The sequence below is a fragment of the Carettochelys insculpta genome, chromosome 2 (genome assembly GCF_033958435.1).
Source record: "Carettochelys insculpta isolate YL-2023 chromosome 2, ASM3395843v1, whole genome shotgun sequence".
Classification (NCBI taxonomy): Eukaryota; Metazoa; Chordata; order Testudines; family Carettochelyidae; genus Carettochelys; species Carettochelys insculpta.
The window spans coordinates 89,132,250-89,152,447 of NC_134138.1; the positions used below are offsets into that span (position 1 = coordinate 89,132,250).

Below are 20,198 nucleotides of genomic sequence, written 5' to 3' on the forward strand. Positions count from 1 at the left end.
ATTTCATTCCTGCCCTATTCCCTGCTCCTGTGAGTAAGAGTTGCCAACTCAGGTGCACAATAAACAGAGTTCACTATTCTATTTCAAAAGAAAGTTTAAAGGACTATCAAATTTTACTTTGACATCAACTTTAAATATTGACAGAACACAAAAGTAGATTCTCGCTGATTATCTAAGACATCAGGAAAGAAAGCTGGGTTCTGGCAAGCCAACCTTACTGAAGGGAAACAGGGAAGCCTAAAGTCTCATGGGTTACAATGATGCCTGTTCATGTTTTTGAGACCTCAGCTCAAAGTCAGTCTCTCCTGAAGGCGTTTGCTACTGGGGGGCCTTTATTGGTGGTAGACTGGGTAGAAGTTTTTCACATTAAATAATTTCCTATTAAAAATGTGATTGCATCTCTATTGATGTTTTCCATGGAAAAAGTCAGTTTTGATGACATTTTGCAGTTTATAGACTGGGAGAATCAAAACGAAAGGTGTATCACCTTAGTGAATCATTTAGTTTCAAGGGAAAATGTCAGTTGTAAAAGTTCTAATTCCATGAATCTCTTCCGTGTTTTGTCTTCCTGTTTGGAGTCAGAACGGAAACTAATTTAGAGAAGTCAAGATTTCTTAGGCGTAAATATGTATTTTCTGCTTAGCTCTACCCACAACCACCTCTATTCACCAGTTTTTATCTGTGCATGGAATAGCAATGTTTAGAATGGATGTGAAGTGATACAATCTGCTTCAAACCTCTTTGGGAATAAAAGGCTTTTATCTTAAGGTGCTTTACCTGTGGCACCACCTTTCTGATGTCACAAATCCAAGATGCAGAGGAAATCTATATGAAAGGAAACTGTACAGGGAGAGAACATGTTGAAAGAATCTCCTGCCTTCTCCAGCAGAGCTTGCTTTCAATTACAGTGGCCTGTGGCGAGCTCAACTTGAAGAGCAGCACTCTCAAGGAGGTTCACAGCTCTCATGCAGAAGAGACTGCAGCAGTCACTCTTTTGGTAGTGGTTCTGCAACCTTGTACTCCCCAGAGGAGCAGTACTGTACAGGAACTGGCTGGAGGACAAGATGTAGGGATCTTGGTTTGGTGCAGAGGCACAGGGTGTCCGTCACATTAGCTTTGTGCCTCAGATGGATCCTCCAACTTGTGCATGGCTCTCAAGGCCACCATAGCCTCTGTGAGTGGAATCATTTGCTTGCTCCACAGAGGAGCAAATCCGGCCTGTCAGTAGATGATCTAGGAAACCTACCGAGGGATAATCTCAAGCTTCCCTGTTCTATTTGCTGTGTGGGTTTAGTAAAGAAACAAACAGTCTGGCTCACAGTCTTTGCTTTTATCACTTAGATGTTAGCAAACATACAGTAAGAGCTAACTGGTTAAAAGCCAGAATTTGAGACTAAATGGGAAATTGTTACCATTCTGAAAAGACTCTCATTGGTCCAACTTTTTAAACTTGTTGAAACCAAACAAGAGGTGCAACTATCAAAGGTGAAGAAACAAACCAAATGGTATTCTCTTTGTGGCAATGGGCAAGCTAATATATTAGATCTTGAAAATCCCAGTTCAGTGCAGCATGTGATTGCACCATGAAAAGAGAGAGATTTGACAGAGATCCAATGAAATTAATCTTTATGAAAATGAAGAAAGATTTTGTAAATCAAATAGCTTCCTATGCATGTGTTTCTTTCACACCTAAGGATGCTAAATAATTTTTATAGTGGGAGTACGAGCCATTGAATCAAACTATAAATCCCGTATAGAATGGAAACCACTCACAGCAAGGGGGTGTTGCAGTGCTAGCAAGCTGGGTCCCAGTCCCTATATTTACACTATCCTGTATTCTGATTTAGGCCTGTATCCTGTCAACAAGAATTGTAAGTATTGTCTCTGCCTCAGCATTAAGCTTGCTGACCTTATCCTCCTTCTCTTCCCCTCACCTTTTCCTCATGGTTCTGTGAGGACGTCACAGGAGTGCTTCAGAAAAGGATGTTTTTACACACACACACACACAAAAAGAATCCAGGAAATGGCACTCGAGAACATGTAACATAATTTCTCAATTTTGTAGTTCCCATACAACTACTTTGTGCTGCAGTTAGCTGCTTGTGTGCAGCTCTTAAAGCAGAGGCCTCCAGTATGTTCACCACTTACCATAAGTGGCAAATAGGACACTGCCTTGTGGCAAATGTGGCTCTTGGAGCCTTTAAATGTGGCTCCTCCTGAGAGCTGAATGCTGGGAGTGCTGTCCACCCACTCCAGGCACACGCCCCACCGCTTGGTGGGAGAAGTACATGGTGGCAGTGGCCCTGGCGAGTTGCCGGCATTTAATTAGAACTGAGGGCAAGGGGTACCTTAATCTGGGGAAGGGCAGTTAGGTGGAGTGGGAGGGGGTACTTGCGAGTGTCTGGTTCTGCGGGACGGCATTTATTTAGCACGGGAGACTGAGGGACTTGGCTCTGAGGGAGTGGGGGTGTGTGGAGAAAGTGGGGAATATGGAAAGATGAGAACCACAATTGTAGTGATCTTTGAATTCCTATTGGATACCGCTGTCTTAAAGTGCGACTTTCCTTCATGAAGTGGCAGTGTTTGGGACCACACAGGGCCCATCCTAGGGGCCAAACTCTGTTCTTGTATCTGGATGGCTGATCTTGTATTCTGATTTACTGATTCCACCAACACACATGGAGGGCCCAGTGATGTGACTTTCAGCCATTGCTCCTGGTAGCAGTCTCACTGATGACCCATGTATATCTAAAATAATAATTGGCCATAGGGCAGTAACTTTTTGGAAAGGATTCTTACCATACCTAGGAGTTTTCAGATGCTAAGCTCTCTTGCCCATGTCACCCAGTTATTCAGCCTGTGCCTTGCTCTACATTTGATTTTTATAGTATTTGGGGAATTAATCTCAGACCAACTCAGTGGATAGATGAGACTTCAGTTTAATTCCAGTTCTATGATGCTTATTGCAATTACTTGTTTTTCCTAGTCAATAAATCTTTAGTAAGTTTATTACAGGGCAGACTTTAAGGTTACTGTAGCCACAGTGTAAGGCCTACAGTCTATGGCTTTTATTTGCAGTCAGATTCAAAGAGCAGCAGTCATTAGCTGAGAAGCAGGAAGTCACGTCCTCACTCCATCTAAAATAGTGTAATATCAGACTCTTAAGAAGGAGATACCCTATCCTAATGGCACGCAGTGTCACCAGATAAAGAAATGGATCTGAAGATGGGTAACGTCTGATAGCATTCTGACTGAAACAAAACTACCTAGCAATAGTTGGGTTTGTGAGATCCTCATTTCTTTATTGTACTGTCATTAGGGTCCCCCCTTCCCTATTGTTTGCCTGTATGATCTCTGTCTAGAGTTTTCATTGTTTGTGTCAGTTGTATAATTAGTTTTGCCAGGTGTGAGTCAATTAAGTGGTGGGGTATGACTGGCGAGATAATTCTGTTACAGTATGTCAGGATTGGTTAGTAAAATAAGTGGTTAACTAAGCAGGACTCAAGTTTCTCTACATAAAATGGGGTCCAAAAGGAAGCTGGAAACCAACTCCAGGACACAGCTCCAAGATCAGACCTGCCTGATCTCAACTCTCTGCTATGACTTTGTGCAGATACTAGAGTTTCCCACATGGACCTGGCCCTGACTGATCATCAAAAACCAATCAATCTGTCTTATTGGGAGTGGTGATGAACATTGAATGCTTAGTGTGTGCATTCTGTTTTGTTTTCTTGGGTAAGCTATCCCTCCCCCTTCTTTCGCTGACAGGAGGGATAACTTAGTGGTTGGCCCATGGGCCTTGTAAACTCAGGATTGTAGGTTCAGTGCTTGAGGAGGCCTTCTAAGGTACTAGGGCAGGGCAGGTTAGATTGCTTTTAAAAGTAGGGTGGTATAAGCTTAGTGGTTTGAGCATTAGCTTTGTTAAGCCGTGGGTTCAATCCTGTGGGAGACTATTTAGGGAGTTGAGGCAAATAATTTACCAAAAAACCCTGTCAGGTATGGTACTTAGCCCTGCTTAAAAGGGCAGGGAACTGGACTCAGTGATGTATCAAGGTCCCTTCCAGCTTTATGAGATATGTAATCTCCATTGTTCTTAAAAGACCCTACAAACCCACAGGGTGTAAAGTTATACCTGAACCCTAGGAACAGGTAGGGATGAATACCTATACTGAGCTTACTCCTGAGCCTTAGGAGTGAGAAAAAGCAGGTGGTACACATCTCCTAGAGCTGGAGCAGACCTTGGGATATCATCTAGTCCAGCCCCTGCCCCCTTAGCAGGACCAAGCACCATCCCTGACATCTATTTGCCACAATCCCTAAATGGCCTTCTCAAGGATTGAAATGAACAAGCCAATGCTCAAACCACTGAGCTATCCCTCCCTCCAGCCCCATTGGATTTCCAGTCCAACACCTGAACCACTCAGCCATCACAGCTGTGAGCTTGAAAAACATCTAAACTGGCCCCAGCCCTTGAAAGGTCCTTGCAAGGATTGGACTCACAGCTCTGGGCTTATCATATCAATACTTTAGCCACTGAGCTATTGCTACTGTGCCAATATTGAGAAGGTTACACTTGAGCCCTAGGAATGGGTACGCCTGTGTGCCCCTAGATCATGTGACTGACAGAATTTTGTGTGGATAACACAACCACAAGCATTGTGTTTGGTGAGAGAGCTAAGATTCTCTTGAGCTGGCATAAGAGATTGTCCTTTGGGACTAGGCGTAGCCTGAATCGTGTTCTGATTTTTGGTATAAGTCCAACTATAAAAAAGACAAGCTAGCCCAGGTGGTCAGCTAGGCCTGAGGCACCAAGAGAATTATCTGTGGCACCAGGTCAAGGCTGTTATATTGCTTGGGGATTTCACTTTAATTATAGAGCATACTTCCAATATGGATGTGTTCGCCCTGATCTGTATGAGGATGCCTTGAGATTGGCACCCACACGCATGGGCCACGTCAGACAGCTTAAGAGAGGCTATCAGCCCTGTAATGCTGACTGTCTGCACTCATGTGCTGGATCATTTTTCCCAAGTTTGAGCAGCAAGTTCCAGATTGAGTCGCTTTCTCAGGGAATTAAAGAGGAACATTTGTTTGTTTGATTTTTGTTCATTAAATACCTTCCTATCTTTTTGCTTTTCAGAAAAGATTCTCTTGTACTTTTTATTATTTAATCTGCAGGCATGTTCACGCATTAGAAACAAACTGGTGTGCACAGACTTACATAAAATAGACAGGGATCAGAATTATCCTCCCCTCACAGCCTGCCCAGAGTGAGACATCTGAATTAACTCTCTAAATAACTTAAACAAGTTCCGCAGTGTAGGACCCAGTCTTGCAGACCATGATTGGGTAAAGATCCCAGAGACATCAGTAGGAGTTGTGCCTGGATAGACTGTGGAAACAGGCCCTTGGGTTCCTTAGTTCTTGTTTAGAAGCTGACCTACATTATTTACTAATGTGTTCAGCAAAGCTGGTGGAATGGTCCCTCTCAGGTTGACTGTTATCACTGATACCTTCCTTGCCTGGCTAGAGGCGAGGATCACTTACTGGCAAGTTATCAAGTAACACTGGACCCCCAGTAACAGAGGTAGCTGCAGCCTCAGGTCCTCAATTTGACTCACATGGTTGAAAGTTATTTATTCTGTACACCATGAGGGAGCAAGGCTCATAATAGTGATAAATAACCAAAGGATTGATCCTGCTCCAAATAAAGCCAATGGCAAAACTCCCACTGGCTGCAATAGGACTATTGTCGTGCCTCAGATCTGCTCACTGCGGATTTCTTTGTCTGTGCCATTAGTGGAGAAGCCTGGTTACAGACTACCAGCCTATGACGTTAGGCAGAGACAACATTTGTATGAAAGCTAGGGTTGTCTGCAGCAGCGGGCCTCCTGCTTTTCACACAATTAACATATTTAATTATGAGAGAGATGTATTATAAGAGAGGTGTATATGGACACAATAGATGCGTCTGGCCTTGGCTTTAAATATACCACCATCATACAAACAGCTCCAACAGGACAATACTTGGGGACAGTGGACCCCTCTGGGCTGGACAGCAAGGAGCCACGAAACCTTGGTAGGCAGCAGGCCTTTAGCACACAGGACTGAAGTGGTAGAGAACAGGTGCCTCGCTTATCTTTCTATTAAAAAAAAAGTTTTAAATTAAATGTGCAGTATTCTCAGTGTTTCCTGTATAATGAACAGTCATTTCGATTTCTTCTGGCACAGCAGAAACCCTCATTCAAGGCAACTGTACTTCAGCAAACGTGAAATTACAGCATACTTGGCAACCGCCATGGGAACCTTGGTTCCTATCACTTATTGTAATCATGCAATCACTCGAGTGTGGGACCAGGAGTTTTAAAAACCGCAATCAGTATCAGTTCTGTAGTACTTTAAAGACTAACAATATAATTTATTAGGTGATGAGCTTTTGTAGGACAGACCCAGTTCTGCAGATTTGGAAAAATTCCGATAAATGATAGCCGAGACAAAGAGAATTTAACAGAAAGACAGAAAAAAAATGAAATAAAAACCAATGAATTCACTAGATAGGACAGAAGGGTGGATGGGAGAAAAGGGGGAAGAAGAATAGTTTCTGTAAGTGTCTGTTAAGTGGGCTGCCTGGGATTACTGCGAATATCAACGGAGGGCAGGGAACTGCCTTTGTAATGTGTAAGGTAATCGATATTTTTGTTGAGGCCGAAGTGAAAAGTATCAAACATGAGAATGAACTTCAATTCAGATGTCTCCCAATGAACTCCAATTCAGATGCTGTGGGCCTGCTCCATTGAAATGCTCACTGACAGGTTAATGTGTATTCGGATTCCTAATGTCTGATTTGTGTCTATTCATTCTTTGGCAAAAAGTGTTTGTCCAATATACACAGCAGAGGGGCACTGCTGGCACATGATGGTATACATCACATTTGTGGAAGTACAGAAGTATGAGCCCCTGATCATGTAACTGGCGTGGTTAGGTCTGGTGATGGGGTCTTCAGTGTAAATGGCTACGTCTACACGTGAAGCCAACATCGAAATAGGCTATTTCGATGAATAACGTCTACACGTCCTCCAGGGCTGGCAACGTCGATGTTCAACTTCGACGTTGCGCGGCACCACATCGAAATAGGCGCTGCGAGGGTACGTCTACATGCCAAAGTAGCACACATCGAAATAAGAGTGCCAGGCACAGCTGCAGACAGGGTCACAGGGAGGACTCAACAGCAAGCCGCTCCCTTAAAGGGCCCCTCCCAGACACAGTTGCACTAAACAACACAAGATACACAGAGCTGACAACTGGTTGCAGACCCTGTGCCTGCAGCATGGATCCTCAGCTGCCGCAGAAGCAGCCAGAAGCCCTGGGCTAAGGGCTGCTGCCCACGGTGACCATAGAGCCCCGCAGGGGCTGGAGACAGAGCATCTCTCAACCCCCCAAGTGATGGCCGCCATGGAGGACCCAGCAATTTCGACGTTGCGGGACGCGGATCGTCTACACGGTCCCTACTACGACGTTGAACGTCGAAGTAGGGCGCTATTCCGATCCCCTCATGAGGTTAGTGACTTCGACGTCTTGCCGCCTAACGTCGAAGTTAACTTCGAAATAACGCCCGACGCGTGTAGCCACGATGGGCGCTATTTCGAAGTTAGTGCCGCTACTTCGAAGTAGCGTGCACGTGTAGACACAGCTAATATGTGGACAGAGTTGGCAAAGGGGTTTGTTGCAAAGAAGAGTGCCAGGATGAGAATTTCTGTGATGTGATATGTGGTTGCTAGTGAAAAATTTTCCTGAGTAGGCAGTTGTCTGTAGGAAAGGACCAGTCTGTCACCCAAGGCCTGTGAGAGTGCAGCATCATGTTCCACTGTAGGTTGCAGATTGTCAATAGTGCACCGGAGCGATTTGAGTTGGGGGTACAGGGGATGAGAAATGTCTGTCATCAAAATTCTGTCATTAACTTTTTGGGCCTGTCTAGAAGTAGCTGGTTCCTGGGTATTCATCTGACCCTGTCAATGCATTTTTCCACTTCTCCTGGTGGGTAATTAAAGTTTTATGAATGCCTGGTAGAGATCTTAAAATTTTTGGTCTCAGTCAGTAAGATCAGAGCAGATGTGGTTGTATCTAAGGGCTTGATTATAAACAATGGATCATGTGATGTGTCTTGAATGGAATCTGGAGGCATGTAGGTGAGAGTAGCAGTCAGTGGGTTTCTGTAAGCGTCTATTAAGTTAAGTGGGCTGCCTGGGATCACTGTGAATATCAAAGGGCGGTGGAACTGTCTTTGTAATGTGTAAGGTAATTGATATCTTTGTTGAGGCTGAAGTGAAAAGTATCAAACTTGAGAATTAACTCCAATTCAGATGTCTCCCAATGAGCTCCAATTCAGATGCTAGGGCACTGACAGGTTTATGTGTATTCAGATTCCTAACGTGGCATTGATTTGGCCATCAGTGAGTCACACTGTGGTGTCCAGGAAATGGATTGTCTGTGTGGCATGGTCAAAGCTGAGATTGATGGTGGGGTGGAGGTTGAACAGTTCCACAGGGATTTCAACAAGAGTCTCTTTACCATGGGTCCAAATAATGGAGAGATCATCACTGTAGCATAAGTAACGGAGGAGTAATAGGGTATGGGAGCAGAGGAAATGTTGTTCTAAGTCAGACATAAGAATGTTAGCATACTGTGGGGCCTCGTAGGTGCCCATAGTAGTGCCATTGATCTGGAGGTATAAATTGTCCCCAAATCAGAAATAGTTGCAGGTGAGGACAGGTTACATAACTCAGCCACCACATTTGCCATTGAAACATCTGGGGTAGTGTTCCTAATCACTTGCAGTCCATCTTCATGTGGAAACGGCTTCTACAGCCATAGTGGCAGGGATGGTATTTTCAGGAAGATTTTGGATGTTCTGTTAATTTCTTTGGGAAGTCAGTGGTATCTCAGATATAGCTAGAAGTGCTGGTAGTGTAGGGTGTGAGAAGGGAATCTGCCAAGCTGGATAGTCCTGTAGTAAGGGTGCTAATACCTGAAATGATAGGGCTAGCAGGTATATGAATTTTGGGAAGCAAATAGATAATCCTGGCCGGGGCTCTAAAGGCGCATCTGTGTGAATTTGGTCCTGAGTAGAGGCAGGGAGATCCCTAAGGATCATTTCCCCACCTTTGATATTTGTAGTGATCCCAGGCAGCCCAATTAATAGACACTTGCAGAAATTATTTCTCTTCCCCCTTTCCTCCCCCAACTTCTGTCCTATCTAGCCGATTCATCAGTTTTTATTTCCATCTTCCGGTTAAATTATTTTAGTCTCAGTTATCATTTATCAGCATTTTTCCAGATCTTAAGTGGGTCTGTTCCAAAAAAAGCCCAGCACCTAATTAATTATATGGTTAGTTTTAAAGTGTTACAGGACTGCTTTTTCATTTTGTGAACATACAGACTAACACTGCTACCTCTCTGTGACAACTCACAACAGACATCATGATCTTTGTTGGCATTTACACCACAGTTATGACAGCGCAAGTGAATAAATACAACAAACTTTAACAAGCAGAGAGAGTTAGCAAGAGAGAGAGAGAGATGTCAAAAGGCCAGACAAAGTCTCAGAATTGCTTTAAATCACAGACGTTTCTCATCCTGTGCAGGCCACTCTGAAGTGATATATGACTGTCCTCTCTACGGCAAAGCTTTAAAGGTGAGGTAGGTTCATCAGTGGGCTCAGCTACTCTGGTGATTCAAGAACAGTCACATTGGGAAATGCTCTCCTTTGGGATGCTATAGCTTTAGATTTTCCCCACTAAAATCATCTTGCCATTTGAAAGAGGGACACATCTGAGACCACCCCCGTGGCAGTTGAGTGTAGTGCCATGCCAAGGCTGTTCCAGTCTGGTTCAGAGATGCACATGCTCCCCCCTCCCCCTGCCTTCTGACCATAAAATCCCCTGCACTTGTCACCAAGTAATTTTGCAAATGACCTTCCCAGTTGTCCCTGAAATAATCTCATTGATTAGCTCAAACCAGTCCATCAGTCTTGCTTCTGAGATCTCTGTGAAGTGACTGCCAGACAGCGTAACATTTCTTGCCCCATGCATATTTTTCAATCTTGATTAATTTTAGCTTAATGAAACTCCTTTCATTAGCCACTGTGGTTACAGGGAGAAATATACACTGCTTCTAAAATCTTTTGGTGACTCTAGCTAAGGCGGGGTCTGCAACCTGTGATTCAGGAGCTGCATATGGCTCTTTCAGGACTTCTTTGTGGCTCCTGATGCTATAATTGCAAAGTAAAAAACCCCTCCTGATTATTTTCGATAAATGGTGAACGACTAAAAACTCAGCAGCAAACTCATACCTAAATAGCAAATGATACATGACCTTGAAATGTTGGATAACTCCCCCTTTAATATGTGCTATGCATTGTGAGATATGATACTGTGTCTGTGTTTTCATTGTGTTGCTAATAATGTCTTGATTTTGAAAAGGAAAAAGAAGCTTGTCGCATTCTTGCTGTGAAGGGCAACATGCATTTTAGGAAAGAAGACAGAAATCAAACCTGAAGTAAAATTGGCATAATTAGAGTGGGGTTGGAATGGCTAAAAAAACCCGCAACCTCGAGCGGCATTTTCTCGAAAAAAATATACTACTTTTGCCGAACAGTATCCAGCTGGAGATGTCAGACAAAAAGCAATGGAGGACCTGCTGCACAAAGCAGAGCAAAGTAAGAACACATTCGCTAAATGGGTGAAATCACCAACTAGCATAAATATGGCTAGTTTTGTGGCAACTCAAGGGATCATGAAATGAGGCGAGCCATTGACGGACAGCAGATATGTAAAAGAGTGCTTTAGAAAAGTATCAGAGCAGCTATATCGTGATTTCAAAAACAAAAATGAAGTGCAGAATCGAGTGTCCTCCAGAGAGAGAGAAGGTTCAAGAGCGAAAGTTAGGAATACAGTGGCACAAACACACACACCCAAAGTGTGAGGAAACAGAGTATGTACAAAGTTTGTGAATGTCCAGCAGTAAACATGTATCACATTACAAATCATTGTGTGTGCACTGTTCTTAAAATAGGGGTTACAAAGAGTATGGTTTAATGTTATTTGCAAAGGACTGTCTCGTACTCACATGCATTGTGGTTCTTGAATTGTTGTTTACCGAATTAAAAAAAAAAGTTGCTCTTCTTGCTATTTTAGCTGCCAACCACTGAGCTAAGGAGATCAATTGACACCTTCATTTCTAAGTCATCCTTCAAAATTTTCTTGCATAAATTGGCAAAGAATTCAATTTTATTCTCAAAACTCTCAAAAATTCTCAGAGGAGATCTAGCTAAGTTTTGAGCATGCAGCTTTGGGGATCTTGCTAGTGAGCCTTTTCAGTTTCTTGCTCATCAAAAAAGCAAAAAAACTTTTCTCCAAATATGCATCCTACTGTCTATTTGTATTTATAGTGTATGTAAGATGGGGTTGAAAACTGCAGTAAAAACCGTTTTTTTGGGATCGGATGAATAACCAGCCTTTGCAGACCAGCCTGACACTACTTTTCTCCTTCAAGGTTCATTTCTTTTTTTAAATTGCATGGTTATTCCTACCATTTCAACCAGTGAAGTGGCACCTTCCTGACATGCCACAAACCAAGCAAACAATCTTTCTGAAAGCATCTCAGAGAGTTTCAAGTAAACTGAGAGCCATTTGATTGTCACAATCTAGTAATTATTTTGCTCAAAATATTACTTTTTGATAAGATAGTGGGTCACATCTTGGCAAAAATGCTGAAATATTTGTTTGCAAGCTATCAGCTTCTGACTTAACTTCTGGCCTAAGATTTGTGAAGCCTTGATCTCAAGTAAAGCATGAAGAACACCATCGCCCCATTTTGGTAGCAGACCACTTGCCTCCTCCTTACTTGCCCATCCTGTCATGCTTTGTCCCAGTAAAGTAACTCTAATATGATCTTGCAACAAATCTTAATGACTAGCAGCAGCAGAAAACAAAGTATATAATATTTGAACCCATTTTGCCAGAACAGGAGCAGCCAGGGTGCACTCGCCTTTTGGCCAGTTCACCCCCCCCCCCCCCACCTCATGGTGAACTCCATGTCCTGTCCCTTCTCTTCCCTCTAGGCTTCACTCTCTGGACAGACCAGCAGCTGGTGGAGCCCAGCCAGGGAACCCAAGTGGTTGTGGGAGCCACATAGACCCTCTACCTGACCACAGCGTCAGGAGCCAGAGATCAGCCTGCGGACTGTGTCCCCACCTAAGGCAGATGGAAAGAGCATAAAACCATTTGGATAAGAGCCATGCAGGCAGCTGTGGGAAGCCTGGGTCTCTCTGCTTGTCATGGGAAGGCGACTGAAGGGCAGACACACAAGCAGAGGGAGGATTTTGGCCCCCTTGACCTTGTGCAGGGCCGGCCACTCTCCCCAACCACATTCTAGCTTCCAGCTTGACTGGGGCAGGGCCTCAGGGAGAAGAGGAGGTAGTGTGGCCTTGGTGGGGGGAGGAAAGAAAGAAGAGGGGCTATGTGGGAAGAGGAGGACCCTTGGGGGAAGATGAGGGGCAGGAATGAGGCCTCAGCAGTAAGAGGACAGGGCCTTGAGGACTCCTAACAACCCCTCTCCCACCACACACTTTTGGGAAGGCTGTGCTATCCCTGCTTTGAACAAATTTAAAAAAAATGGGACCACATAGGGAACTACCATTACAATAGCTTCTCCAGTAAGACAGCACCATGGGGGAAGAAGTGTGCTGATCTACAAAGTTTGGACCCAAGATATCCCATGCAGCTGCCATAGCTTTATTGTCTAAGGTTTGGGCCTTGCAATCAGGCAAATCTAAACTCATTTTGCAATTTCTGTAAAATACTCTCCATACTACCCACCCCATTCTGGCCTGCATGTTGATGAACTCTACAGAACACTCAATGAGCCCTGGCTACATCATTCAGGGCACTAAATGGAGACAGCAGGGCCTCATAATAAGACAAGAGTGAGGATATAAAATAATCCAAAACATATCCAGGGCGTTAGTGGGACAGGGTCTGGTTCTGCTGAAATAGGCTAAACTCTCTTTGGATGGCCCTGGTCAAGTGCATGTACAGGGACAACTAATGAAGCAAAAAGGTTATTTTTTTAAAACGTCATTTATTTTTGTACTTTGTGAGTTGCTCCCTTTTATGATACAGAAGAGTGCAGAGGTGAGAAGTTATTCTAAACGCCACATATGAAAAAGCCACAAAGAAATAATAGGAGTTGAGAAAACAATTATTTTTTTCAAATACATTTTTTGGCAAATGAGCTATCAGTTGAATAGCTATTCGGTTGGCTGTACTGCCCACAAAAATGTCCCCTTTGCCAGTGCCTGTAGCCAGACAGAATCCCCGCTTTTCTCAACTCCATCTTGTCTCCCCTGGTGCTTCAGAGCACCAAAAGGTTAACAGCTTAGCCCAGATGTGCTTAGCTCAGCCACAGTCTTTTGAATGCTCCGGAGCAGGAGACAATGGGCTAATAAACAGCAGAGCCTTGGACTGCCCTTGGTTAATTACCATCAGTTGAGTCGCCTACACAAACGTCCCAGACCGAGGAAAAATCTCCGGCCCATAAAGAAAAAAAATGCCCTAAAATTATCTCCACGCCACAAGTGAGAACCAGCTTTGTGAGAACTAGTGTCTCAGATGAGTTAATTCAATTGGCACCCTTTTAGATAAGGAAGACGGGTACATGACCCAATGGGTATAAAGAAGGGCCTGGCAGACCCCCTAATTGAGCTCCAATTACCTCTACCTGCTGGTCAGGAGAGTTGTTGCCTCCCGAGGTCCTCGTTATTTATCGCTTCTTCCCGAGGGATTGAGTGAAATGCTGGCCAGACCACGTTGGTAATGCAGGGGTGAGAATAAGACCTGTCAAATTTATTGTTTTCCTTTTGTTTTCTTTGTGCACATTCAATAATAGATCTATGAATTGTTACATGCTAGCTATTGGCAACTAAAGAGCAAAGTGTAAACCTTGTAACAAAGTATAAAATCTTGTAAGCTCTTATGGTTAAATAAATAAATAAATAAATAAATAAATATATATAAAAATTATATTTTAACCATAAGAGCTTAACTCTTTTAGTTAAATAAACAAGTAATTGGTTAAGTGGTAACCTGACTCTTCCTGTTACTGTGCAAACTGAACACAAAACAAAGAACCCAGCTGCTTTTCAGCTGTAACAGCCTGGTCACTGGTGGGGTGTATTGAGAGCTGAGCGCTGAGTCGTGCTGCCTCCACGGAGCAGACTCTTGGGGCACCTGTCAGCATCCCTGGCTGCCCGCTGCGAAGGGACCTCGTCTTAGCAGTTAAAGACATGAGTATAGGGGCTCTCAGTACAACCTGTGGGGCACCCGTCAGCCTTCTTGGCTGCCCGCTGCGAAGGGCCTCCGTCCTAGCAGTTGAAGACTCGGGTGTTAGGACCCTGGGGCATCCGTCAGCCTGCCCGGACTGCCGGCTGCGAAGGGGCTGTCTGTCCTAGCAGTTAAAGACTCGGATGAAAATAAGGGCATAGGTGGTATCTCACCCGACTATCGGCTAACAGTGCCAAAACCTGTGGACAAGATTTTCAAAAGTGACTTGTGATCTTAGATGCATCAATGTTTTGCGTGCTTAGGCTGCAGTACCAGAAGGCCGCCCTATTTTCAAAAAGTAGGGAAGCCCACCCTTAGAAGCTAGGCCCCTTTAAATTGTCAAGTTGGTGCCAAAATATTTGAATCATCCAAAACCACTAGTTGTTTGTTGGCAGTCTTGGCCTATACTCCATAGGTGCAGAGCTTGTTAGAAGTGCTGGGAAATCATTAATTAAAAAACTGAAACAGAATACCACGTTGCAAACAAAGTGTTAGCTAATGTCACTTAGTTAAATTGCTTGCCAAATAAATGCTACATGCTGGAAGCACTTCTATTTTGCTCCAGAAACATACAATGAATATAATAACCTGTAATAGGACTGTTAAACTTATGCACAAAACCAAATCCACCCCGGCAAAGAGTTCAAAAATGTTCATGCACGAGAATTCGTTTTTACATTAGTGCCGCTCTGTGCGTTCAGGTATCAGAGAGGTAGCCGTGTTAGTCTGTATCCGCAAATACAAGAAGTCCTGTGGCACCTTGTAGACGAACAGATTTATTGGAGCATAAGCTTTTGTGGGCAAAGATCCACTTTGTCAGATGCATTCAAGAGCATTCGAAACCCCACACAAACCTCTTCCCCACTGGCATCTTAGAAGTTCTTCTGAACCTGAGGAGAAAAGCCATCTCTCACAAAGGCGACCTAACAGAATTCAGATCAGGAGGTGATTAAATTAAAGGCAAGAAAATACCTTTAATTTAGGTAGCAGAACCTTAAAGTGGTTTGTAGGAGCTCTTGAGCACCCCCTCTAGCGCAGTAGTGAGCAAGCTTTTTATGTCAGGCTGCACTTTTCATCCCTGCAATTATCAGGGCCCCACCTTTCCCAACCCATCCAATGTAATCCAGACTGATGGAAATTTTAGTTATGTTCATTGGAAAAAAAAAAAAACACAAACTTTTTGCACATGTAAGAAAATAAGTCTGTAGAATGTAAAAACTTTGTTAATTGGTGTATAAATGTGAATACACATAAAAACCATTAACATATTTCAACATTTTTAGAAGAACCCGACACCCAGCAGCCCCTACTTATGAAACTTCAAGCTCCTCCTCCCGAGGGGACCCACTCCCCACTTTGCACACCCCTGCTATAGTGCATTGCTGGCTTGTGCTCATGAAGCCAGTTGATAGGGTAGATTTTCACATTGCACCTTCGCTAGGGATCAAATCCTGACCCCACTGAAGTCAATGACAAAACTACTGACTTCAGCAAATCCAGGATTTCTCCCCAGACACATATAGTGACCCTCCACACTGTCTCACCTTTTTCGAGGCCATGGTGACATCTTGCTGAGCCATCCTCATCACTGGCACAAAGGATTGGGGTTTAACCCTCCATAATCCAAGCCCCCGCTTTCCAGTGGATTTTTTGTGATATGGGAAGGAGGTTGGGGGAAACCTGAACCCACCCACTACTCCAACTTTCCAGTCCAGGGACCCTGGATAATGGCAACTGATGAGACTTTCCCCTAGCCGCAGCACAGCAGCTATTTCAAGGGGCCTCTCCCCCAAACACTCCCCTGGTACCCAAGCATATCTTCCCTCCTTCAGCATCAACCTTCTTTCCTCAGCTCTCCAGCAACAGACCTCCACCTCTCAGTCCTTCACTCAGCTCCTTCCTCCCTCCTTACCTGAGGGGAAACCTTTTAAAGTAATCCAGCAGGCCTTAATTGGTTGCAGGTGCCTGATTAGCCCGCTGCTTCAGGCTAGCTCTCAAGTACCCACAAGTGCCTGCTTGCCTGCCTTGATCACACAACAACATTCTCAGGCAGATTATTCAGAGAACTGAAAACCACTCGCCCAGCTCCAATTATGTCTGCCCTCCACCAAACTATTGTAATCCTCCCTGTATCTTGTAGCTTGGGAAGTGGGGGAGTGGGGACTTGTGCCTGCCCCCATTCTCAGTCCCCAGTAGGACCTAACTACTGTAGCTTCCTGAGTCCAGTGGATTCCACCCCATAGGGAGGATCTTATACTATAGCTGTGGGCCAGCTCATGCTCACCCACTTCTCAGTTCACCAATAGGACCAAACTACTATAGCCAAAGCTATACCTAGATGGTACCCTAACCTGGAAATAAACTGCACAATTTGTGCTATGCAAATCGGTAGCTTATTTTGAGTAGATTTCAAAATAGCACCACATGCCACAATAAAGTGCAATTTAAGGGCATCCCTGTACTCCTCCTGTGATGAGGTGCACAGGGATGTCAAAATAGGATACCTGTTATCTTGAAAGCTGTTTTGAGACGAGGGGCACATTTCTTAGATGTGGGCAGCTATTTTGGGATACTATTGTACCTGCCCTGTAGACATAGCCCAACTGCCCTGGGTCGGTCACATAATTCAGATAGAAACTTGTTTTTTGCAGGAATGTTTGACATTTTGTTTCAATTTCATTTTGTCCCAAATTGCATTGTTGGAATTTCCCACCCAGAGAATGGTAATTGTAAAATAATAAAATTTTGACTTCTTACTTGCCTACTTGTGGGGATTAACGCAAAGATATTTCATTGATAGTATGTAACAACAGTGCCTGGAATTCCTGAAAATAATTTGAGTTATCTGGTTAAGATTAAAAGGGAGATAAGTGGAGTATCCAATACATATTGTATTGAGATAGTGGTGTTGTCCAGCTCTGAAGTCTCCTAATAGCAACATCAGGGATGTCATGTCAAACCCCAAATACCTGAAATATAATCTAGTTCCTTTCCCTCATTTGATTTGCCCAAAGGTATCAGTAAAGGATGTGTACCAAATTCCCTTTAAACCTTCCACATTTCCAACAATTCCCTTTTTAATTTGGTGCTTATCTTATTTTGCTTGCATCTAACACTGGCCTAAATAGATTTTATTTCTGTTGGGTAAGATTAATCTTGAGTTTATGGGTGGCTTTTTTAAGAACTGGGTCCAAATTGTTAACTGGATCTGGCATTTGTCTGCCACCTTCCTCACATGCAGGTAGATCTAGCTCTGTGGCTTGAATTCAGGTCCATTTCTTGTGTTTTCATAGTCTAGCACAAAATCAGCAACCTTTTAGAGGCACAGTTCCGAAATCTGACCTTTTGACCTGCAGGTACAGTCTGAGTGCTGGTGATATTTTTAAAGTCATTAATAGCCCTACTTACAAAAGCTTAATTTTTTAATAAAGATGCATAGCTTTACCATTTCATTCTTTAAATCTTTGTCTGTCCTGGTTTCTAAAATATCTAAAAATGTCCATGATTTTAATACAGGTTAAACCTCTCATCACAGATTCTCTGGTCTGGCAACATTCGTGGTCCAGGAGGACCACAGATGATGTTGAACCAGGTAGCCCTCACCTGGCTGTTAATAATTGCCCAGAGTTCTGTAAGTACAATTGCAGTTTTCTTCCCCTTATTTTAAGAGAGAGTAGATCCTGGCTGTCTTCTGGTGGAGTAATGTCACACTCAGAAACTAACTGCCTCTCAAAGCAAACTACATTAGCATCCTGGGTTTATATTGCTGAAGATATTTACGTATTGAAGAATTTTGCTGGGTCCATCCCCTTCTACTTTTTAAAGCAACACTAGAAACACTGGCTGTACTAGTGCCTGAGAGCAGAAATTACTATTAAAAATGGCAGACAATCCAATGCTCAAATTCAGGGTCTTTTTAACACCATGTCATTGAATATGCAGCAAACCTTACCTCCATCTGTCTAATACCTATTTCTGTGCTGGTGCACAAAGCAGTCCAGGAGACTTAATACCACACATGCACAAATAGGAATCTTCCAGAGATAGGAGTGGTATTTCTAACATTAATGCCCTAGCCAGAAAAATGTCTGAGGCCTCCTGTTGGCACAGTGATGGACTTAGGCGTAGCAGGTGCAAACCTCACATCTAAAGGGATGTAAATATGAGCAGTAGTTCTGGGTGAGGACAGGATCAGTGGAAGTTAATCCCTTTCTTGCTATATAATTTTTTAAAGCCTATTATTTCTGTGTGTGATGGTTTAAGTGGAAAATAAAGTGCACCAACTTCACACTATCTAGTTTTCTAGTTAAGCCACAGATGTCTGGCCACGAGAACTTAGTATGAGACTCAATGGATAACGGTATCCTGGTAAAGCACAAACTAACTGGAAGTACAGAAAGGAGGAGAAAAACGCTATAGGACCTAGGCAAAACTTTCACAATTGGGCGAAGACTACTGGATCAAGTCTTACATGAGCTCTTCTTACAATTGTTTCTGAGTAGCCTCTATGCTTCACAGTTTCCATTATTCTCTTCCTTCCGTCTCTGTTGCTAAGAGAATCCTTAGCAAAACAAATATTTGTTTACAATTTCCAGTGTTGCCACTCCTGGCATCCTTAATCAAATTTATTTAAAATCATCCATGTGCCTGACATCTCAACAAATCATTTCCACACAGATTAGTTACTAGTGGATTAAGTTGGCTGTAAAGAATGCAACCTAAAAATTAAGAACCTAATTCAGTAAACAATGAAGTAGTACATTAGTGAGCAGTAGACATGGATGGTTGTAGAGATATCATTTACTGAGGGCATTCTGTGCCTCCAAAACTAAAAACCTGGACAAAACTGCCAGTTTTGTCAAATGTGGAGGCTCCAGCATGGCATTGCAGAGCACAAGCTACTAGCTATACAGAGGTAGATGACTGGGCAGTTCTCCCTGAGATAGAGATTTAGTGGTGAAGTTACACCTGACAGAACGCAAGGGCTGGACCTGCCCCAAAAGTACCCCAAACCCTATCCCTTCATGCCAAGTGCACCAGGTGTGGGTGGGCAGGCTCAGCAATACAGGATGCAAATGTGAGGACCTTAGTATGGGGGGATCCAGAGGGTTCTGTGTGGGGCAATTTGGGCATAAGCAGCTCAGAGAAACAGCTGGGTGCAGAGGGTAGGGATCTGGGTGCACAGAGTCTTGGGGGTGGGGTCTAGACTCTGCAGGAAGGGTCTAAGGTGAAAGTGTTTGGGGAGCAGTGGGATGTGGGGGGGGCAGGAGGTAACAGAGCTTGGCAAGAGGGTCTAGGTGGCTCAATGTGAAGTCCCCATGTGAGGAGGAGTGGGACTCAGTGGGGTATGGATGGCTCATCGGAGTGTTCTGAATACAGGTGGCAAACATTCTTCACACACATAGAGCTCTCTCCAGGCATAACCATTATCATGAAACTGCAACAACTCTATAAAAGCTCTGTCACAATATTTCATTACTCTCTGGGGGCAAGGAGGCAGCTCAGTGGTTTGAGCATTGGCCTGCTAAACCCCAGGTTGTGAGCTCAATCCTTGAGAGGGCCATTTAGGGATTGGAGCAAATAGATTGAAAAAAAAAAAAAAATCTGTTGGGGGTGGTGGTAAGTCCTGCTGTGAGTGCAGGGGACTGGACTCAGTGACCTCTCAAGGTCCGTTCCAGCTCCATTAGATCAAATATGGAGATGTATCTATCTGAAGGGGAACTAAACCAAGTGGCTTCCATTTTTTGTGTTTTAGAATACTGCAAATTTTCAAAAAGCATTACAGACACCATGTTCTGGATGTAAGCAATGGTATTCAAA

General features: G+C 43.7%; 1 protein-coding gene across 24 annotated transcripts in view; it reads left to right on the forward strand.

Annotated features, from left to right (window-relative positions):
- The window catches only part of LOC142009367 (uncharacterized), a 64,705-nt gene that overhangs the window by 35,499 nt on the left and 9,008 nt on the right, over positions 1-20,198 (forward strand). For 15 of the 24 annotated variants that reach the window (XR_012644440.1, XM_074987310.1, XM_074987302.1 and 12 more), the window contains one exon: positions 9,642-10,714. The exons of 5 other annotated variants lie outside the window; for them this stretch is intronic. The gene's annotated coding sequence lies outside the window, so the exon portion shown is untranslated. The remainder of the gene's footprint in view (positions 1-9,641; positions 10,715-20,198) is intronic. 4 more of the 24 variants (XM_074987315.1, XM_074987325.1, XM_074987304.1 and 1 more) reach the window with 2 other exon arrangements.